Source organism: Etheostoma spectabile, chromosome 20 (assembly GCF_008692095.1).
Source record: "Etheostoma spectabile isolate EspeVRDwgs_2016 chromosome 20, UIUC_Espe_1.0, whole genome shotgun sequence".
Classification (NCBI taxonomy): Eukaryota; Metazoa; Chordata; class Actinopteri; order Perciformes; family Percidae; genus Etheostoma; species Etheostoma spectabile.
The window spans coordinates 25,141,653-25,148,646 of NC_045752.1; positions in this window are offsets into that span (position 1 = coordinate 25,141,653).

A 6,994-nucleotide genomic window follows, 5' to 3' on the forward strand; every position below is an offset into this window, starting at 1 on the left:
CAAAACTAAGATTCAACGTAAACACTGGTACAAATACAGGTTTGCCCCTCATACTTAACAATATACAGCTGTGTATTAACAATTAAAACTGTAGACAAATGTCAGAAGTAGTGCAGCAGATGCGAGGACATTAGGTGCACCGGTGCGTCCTAGAGGAAAAATGTCACTTGCACCATAGAGCCTGTGAGCTAACAGACGCTAACCAGCACCGACTAGCACGGCTCACTGCTGTTGTCTGAAAAACAACACAGACGGGACAAAATGTTGCGTTTAGTGGTAAACTGGTAAACCTTTAGACCGACGTATGACCGACTGCTATCTGTTGAATTTTCCTCCCGTTACTCTGTCCTCTGTGACTGTCTCCATCTAGAAACTAAGCTGCGCGATGCAGGGAACAATTCTGACTGGCACATGAGCAGACGGGGGTTTATGGAGCGGTAAATACGTTATGCAAAAAAACCCAGAGCGTTCTATAAAATGACGCATTTAAAAAAATCACTCAATCACGCAAATTTGATTGTGGGAAGTCAAAATCGTGATCGTGATTAGAGGGGCTCTCCATGTGTAGAAAAGTACCGTAGGCAGCAGCTGCCTCTGACGCAGTGATGCACATATTTTTCAATGGGTAGTAACACTACCTACTACAAAAGTCTGTGTCTGATTTACCGTCATTTACACTGATTTAATTGTTCTTGAATACACAGTTTGTTGATCAATTTATTTAGCCTGGAGTGATTATTATATGAAAACAATGGTGTCATGGTAGTCAACCAGCAAATTTCTACCTAATTTACCTCCAAAATCACTTCAGAAGAGTAACGTTAGTCACAGGGCTTACTTGCATTGGTGTTTGTAAAGCATTAAAGTTCAACAAATAATGGGTCACATTAGAAAAGATCTTTTTTAAATTTTTTCTTCTATGTAGAAGCACTCCCCTACAAAATCACCGCAGTAGTCGAGAATGACTATGCTATATATGTCATCTTTTAAAAATTATTTTTTTCTTTTATCATATTGCAATATATATCCCAGGGGAAAAAATATCGCAATGTAAGATTTTTCCAATATCGTGGAGGCCTAGTTGAAAGCTATACCGATGTCTCTAAAATCAATGGTGAGAGAAGACATTAGGTACTACAAAGCTTCTCCTGTCTGAGGCAACTCTGCTCAGAAGGAATTGCTTTCTGTGACTACAAATGTACCAAACGTACAAAGTTATTAGAAATATTCTATTTAAGGAATTCTATCCTAATCCGGTAAGAAGAAAATAAATGGTGAAAGACTTTGGTTCTCATTTCCACATCTTCCGAAGGTGAAAGAGGTCAACTTAAAAATTTGAAATGAAATTTACCCAACAAACAAATTCTTAAAACTAAGATTCAATTTTGAAACAAATAAATGTGCTTTTTGTGAAAAGGAAATTGAGAATCTAGAACATGTATTTTTTCTGTGTGAGTCGGTGCAACCCTTCTGGAAAGATCCGCAGACCTGGTTACAGACCAGAGAGATTGTGATGCCACCTCTGACAGTGATGAATATAGAGTTTGGTGTTTTTGTTAAAGATTAGAAGGTAGATTTTGTTCTCAACAATTTGATGCCTTTAGGAAAACATTTATTACATAACTGCAGATATTTAAGACCAAACCCTCCCTGATCCATTGGAAGAATGAGTTACCTTTTGAATAAGTCATTGAAACGGGTTAGAAAAGCCCATGATGTGGTTTATTTACTTGAAAATGTTAAATTAATTTTAACCTTTTATTTAGTTGTTTTTCTCATTTCTTTTTTCTTCTGAATGTAGACATGCTGTGTATCTGCTACTGTGTTTTGATAATTTGCTCGTCCCGAGGCAAAAGTTTCTCTTTTGAAATTGGTTCTGTTTTTTTTTTTTTAAATGCCTAAATGTATTCTGATTGAATAATAAAAAAAAATAAAAAAATCTGCCTGCTGCAGAACGCCATGGACAGAACGTGTGCAAAGGACCCCCCTGAAGGCTGGTCGTCTTCACTGCCTGACCAAATTGCCAGACATTACTACGTTGTAGGCTGTAGACCTTGTAGGCTACCTTGACTGTCGATTAAAGGCGGTTTAGCAAAAATCTCAGATAGGAGATTTTGAAACTACCCTTCCCAAAACATATTCCACTAAATTAAATCAGTCTCTTATTCACTTGCTGTGCAGAAACCATTCTATACTATATGTACCCTACCCCTATAAAAAAAAGAGAAGATTAGATAAAGCAAAAATAAATATTATGTTAATACTGCTAATTCAACGATTTTTCAACAGCAGCAGCAATGCAATACCCGGTCCTCCGGATGCCCACGGAAGCAGAGGCAGAGAAGGCTGCTGAGCGCCACCACCACGGCCTAGATATTATTTGTTAATGTTTTATGTTATGTTCAATTTGAATATAAAATAAATGTTATTTGTTTACTGATCTTGTTTATACCAACCATCCTACAGAGTGATTAAGGTGTTTCCTCGTAATTAGGTTAATAATTGTTTGTCATCTTCTAAACAATGCTATGGTGTTATTGGACTGTAGCTATAGTTTATTATAAAGTAGTTGTCAGGGTTTTGTCAAGTTTCTGTTGTAGTGTTCCATGTTTACTATTTGTTTATCTACTTCCTGTTTTGTTTTGAAAGCCACTGTTTATTTATATCCTTGGTCACTTGTCTGCCTGCCTTTGTCTGTTTTCCCGCCCGTTTGATTATCATCTCCGCTTCCCGTCTTTTCAGCTTCCCGTCATCCCAGCACTTAAATACTCACCATTGCCAGATTATAGTTGTCTCTATGTGACTCGTTCCAGCGCTTTCTTTCGAGTTTGCTTCCCCGGTGTTTTTGGACTTCAGCCTGTTTCCCGTTTACAGTAACAGAGGTGCAGATATTACCTGGAAATGCTTCTGGAAGTTTCCAGGTAATCTCTTCACCTCTGTTGTTCTAACACTACCATGAAATGTGTCTTGTCCTGCATCCACGTAACCCCGTGTGCTCTGACCAGCAGCTTAACACCATAAAGCACTGGATACTGGGATGATCGAAACTCAGTATATTTGACTTTCAAGGAGTGAAACTTGGATGAAAAACAATAACCAGTCACTTAGGTATTAATGATTCACAGACATTATACAATACACAATGATGATTGTAAAAACAACATAACTGCACAGTACTGTAGTATATAAAGTAGGCTAGCTAACATGTAAGATTAAATGCAAAATGTCTGTTCCACGTTAGTTTAGCTAACAGCTAATTTGGCTAACTAGCTGACACCTTGATTCAGCCTAAATTAACGTTATTCAAACTAAACAGTGAGAAAAGCAGCTAAAGCTAAATTAAGACGTTACAGTAGGGTGACCAGACGTCCCCGGTTTCCGGGGACAGTCCCCGATTTTGGCTACCTGTCCCCGGCTGGATCTGTCCCCGGAAATGTCCCCGGTTTTCACTGTGACTGAAAGACCCGAAATTGGACTTTTCAACATTATGAAATATTGAGACTTTCTATCTTGAAATATTAGGACTATAAGGACTTTCTATCTTGAAATATTAGGACTATTAAGACTTTATATTTTGAAATATTAAGACTTTCTATCTTGAAATATTAGGCCTTTTTATCTTGAAATATTAAGACTTTCTATCTTAAGGTGTAGTGGAGTGGAGTACAAAGTAGCTGCAGGGGGTGGGTCTAGGATCATACCTTTGGGGGGCTCAGCCCCTAATAAGAACAGCTCTAGGTCTAGTGTCCCCATTTTAAGTTTTACCAAAATAAAAACATCACTTGTATTGGAGGTAAATATGCTTCTGAGCTGAAAATGTCCCCGGATTTTGTCTGAGAAATCTGGTCACCTTACGTTACAGTAATAATAAAGAAAAGTATTGAGTGATTGTAATTTAAATGAGCACAAGTAAAGTAGAACTGACGTAAAAGCTGTTAAATATTTTAACGGTTATTTTAAGTTTTGAGGGTCTTTTAACATGCTGTCTCAGCTAGTGCTTAGCCGAATTAGCTGTTAGCTAAACTAACGTTAGCTTTCCGGTGGAGGCAAACAGACATATATTCATCATATTCTCTGCGCATGTGCGAACATATTGCACATGCGCAGAACGGATCGTGCAGGAGGGACGGATCGTGTACCGACAAACACAAACAATGAGGCTTCCTGCTCACATTCAACTTCCTGACTAAATCCCAGCTGTTGCATTTCCTCCTACATATATTACCCTATTATTATCATGTTATTACAAAATTAATATTACTATATTATCATTACCCATATATCGTATATAATTTGTTCCACATTTGCGTGTGTGCCTTTAAGTACTGTAGGAGCTTTGCACCCTGGGATTTAGTCAGTGAGTTGTGTGAGCAGGAAGCCTCATGGTTTGTGTTATCATCTCGCCATACTATCTGCTTCAAACTTCGACGTTACATGCCTCTGTTAGAATTCTCAGTATTTAAAATAGATGCTGATATACTGGTCTGATATTGCTGTTACTGTCAGAAAGTTTGATGTGCAATATGTATATTTTTGATGATGATTGACTGCTCATATTAGACTTACGGTATGCTTCAATAAGCTAGTTTGCCTTTTTTATCTGGGGTTATGCCACATGTAAGTATATTTTAGTTTATTTAGATAAACTAAAATAAAAAATATACACAATATAGGTTATACTATGTACACTGTATAACATACATACGTGTTTAATAATACATTACGTGTTTACTATATTTCATCTTACATATTAGCTAGCCTACTTTATATACTACCGCATTACAGTGTTGTGTAGTTATGTGGCAATTAATTGTGCAGTCTAGGTGACAGCTCATCCAAACTCTGGTCGCATTGGAAACGGGGGTCTTGTTTCCCTCCCAAGTGCACTAGAGTTTGGTTCAGTTTAGGTGAGAAGGCAATCTGACCCTAAAATAGGAACTGAACCATAAAGCATGCTTTACTAGCTTGCAATTTCAACTTAATCTACAGAATTAAAAAGTGTGAACTAGAGATGAGCCGGATACTCGTTTCAGCCGAGTATCCGGTACGGATAACGCACTTTTGCCGAATACAAGTATTAAATAAACGAGTAGTACGAGTCATCATCTGTGCTCAGATTGAATAAAAATCCTCATTGGGTAGCTGATTGTGTCGGCGTTCTGTGATTGGCTAGTCCCAGCGCCCCTCCCCTACACACATACAGATTCCTTGTGTTGCTGTGTGTCCTGCTCAGCTCATTCTCACTCACACACAGAACAGTGAGAACATCTCTCTTCCTCGCCCTCTCCCTCAGTCACTCAGGTCCGCGGGTCTTTTCTGTTAACGTTTAGGGTTTCTTCAGCTTCAGGTTTGTTTTACTTTGGTTTGTAGTACTTACGTAGATTTCTGGTAAACGTGGGGTTTGGTAGAATGCGACTCGCGTTGCGTCTCTGCCTTTTTATTTTTAAAGCGTCTGCTGGCTCTAGTTTATTCAATCTATTTGACCCGTAGAACACACTCTTACCCCTCCCCCTCTCTCTTTCTTTCTCTCTCTGTCTCTCTCTTACTCACACACTCACACATACCTGGTGTGGAAATATAAAAAATAAAAAAAGAACCCCAAAAAAAATCACACTGATCAAAAAAAAATTAAAGTTAAAAAAAGAAAGTTGTTCTGCATATAGTTCATTTGTTACCATGATCTAAACCACTGATCTGAAGCTCAATGCTGATGCTGTCATGTACATAGTTTTCTAATCAGCAATAAATATAACTATTTCTGATCAACCCATAACATTGGATGCTTAAAATGGATGATCTGCCTTCCCTTCTCCATGAGCTTGGCTTTCCTCTCCAAATACGTAACTTCTAGAGTTGTCTATTCCTCCATTATTTTGATGATCAGATCATCCTTTTCCTGGACGACATGGCTCAACTTCCTCTCTCTGTCCTCTGCCAGAGGTTGGAGTATTGTGTCCATGTCCATCAAATTCTGGTATTGCATGTGTGATAATATATCATTAAACTTCTTCTCCTGGGTCTCTCTGTTCCTCTCTTGCTCCTGTTTCATGAGCCCAACGATCCCGTTGAACTTGCCCCTCCAGTGAAGTTTGGCTGACTGGGAGATGTTCTTCTCTGCCTTCAGACTTTCTCTGAGAGAGTCAATCTCCTCATTTTTCTCCTTCTCCTTGATTTTACTCTCCTTTTGGCCATTCTTTCATATAGCTCTCTCTAAACGTAGACAGGGTGGCCGAGGGTCCTTAAAAAGTCTTAAATCACGTTTCCTAAAATTAAGGCCTTAAAAAGCATTAAATTGTTTGTGTCATGTCATGGCGAAAATGCAGGCAATCTGTTGTCGAATATCATAACCCCATTTGTACAGGTCCTATCCCCTGACTTAGATAGATAGATAGATAGATAGATAGATAGATAGATAGATAGATAGGCTATTATTTTTAGGCCCACATTATTATTATTAATATTATTATCATCATCAGTAGCGGTAGGTATGCCTATTATCATTACTAGGCTATTTTTATAATTGGCAGTTACCAACTTCTAATGTGAGCTTGCAGATATTATATTATTATAGTTAGTATTATTATTAGTATTATTATGAGTAGTATTGCCTATCATCATTACTAGGCTATTGCTATATATTTATATGAGTTACTGCTTTATTGTTGTTATATATGTTATTGTTATTATCATTATTATTATCATCATCATCATTAGGCCTATTATCATTACTAGGCTATTGTTTATAATTGGGAATTGGCACCAGACCTCTGATATTAATTTATGCTTTATTATTGTTATTATCACTAGGTCTATAGATGCATCACCTGCATTTTTAAAGAAGCTTGCAGGTTGGTGATATTAATGTGAGACCTGAGCCTGCTTTGGCTTGCAAAGATCCTCAATTCTTGGCTCAATGTTTGATAAACATAGCCTCAAATCATCCTCAATTTGTTCACGATTATGGTATTTAGTTTTGAGTGCAGTCATTTTTGAG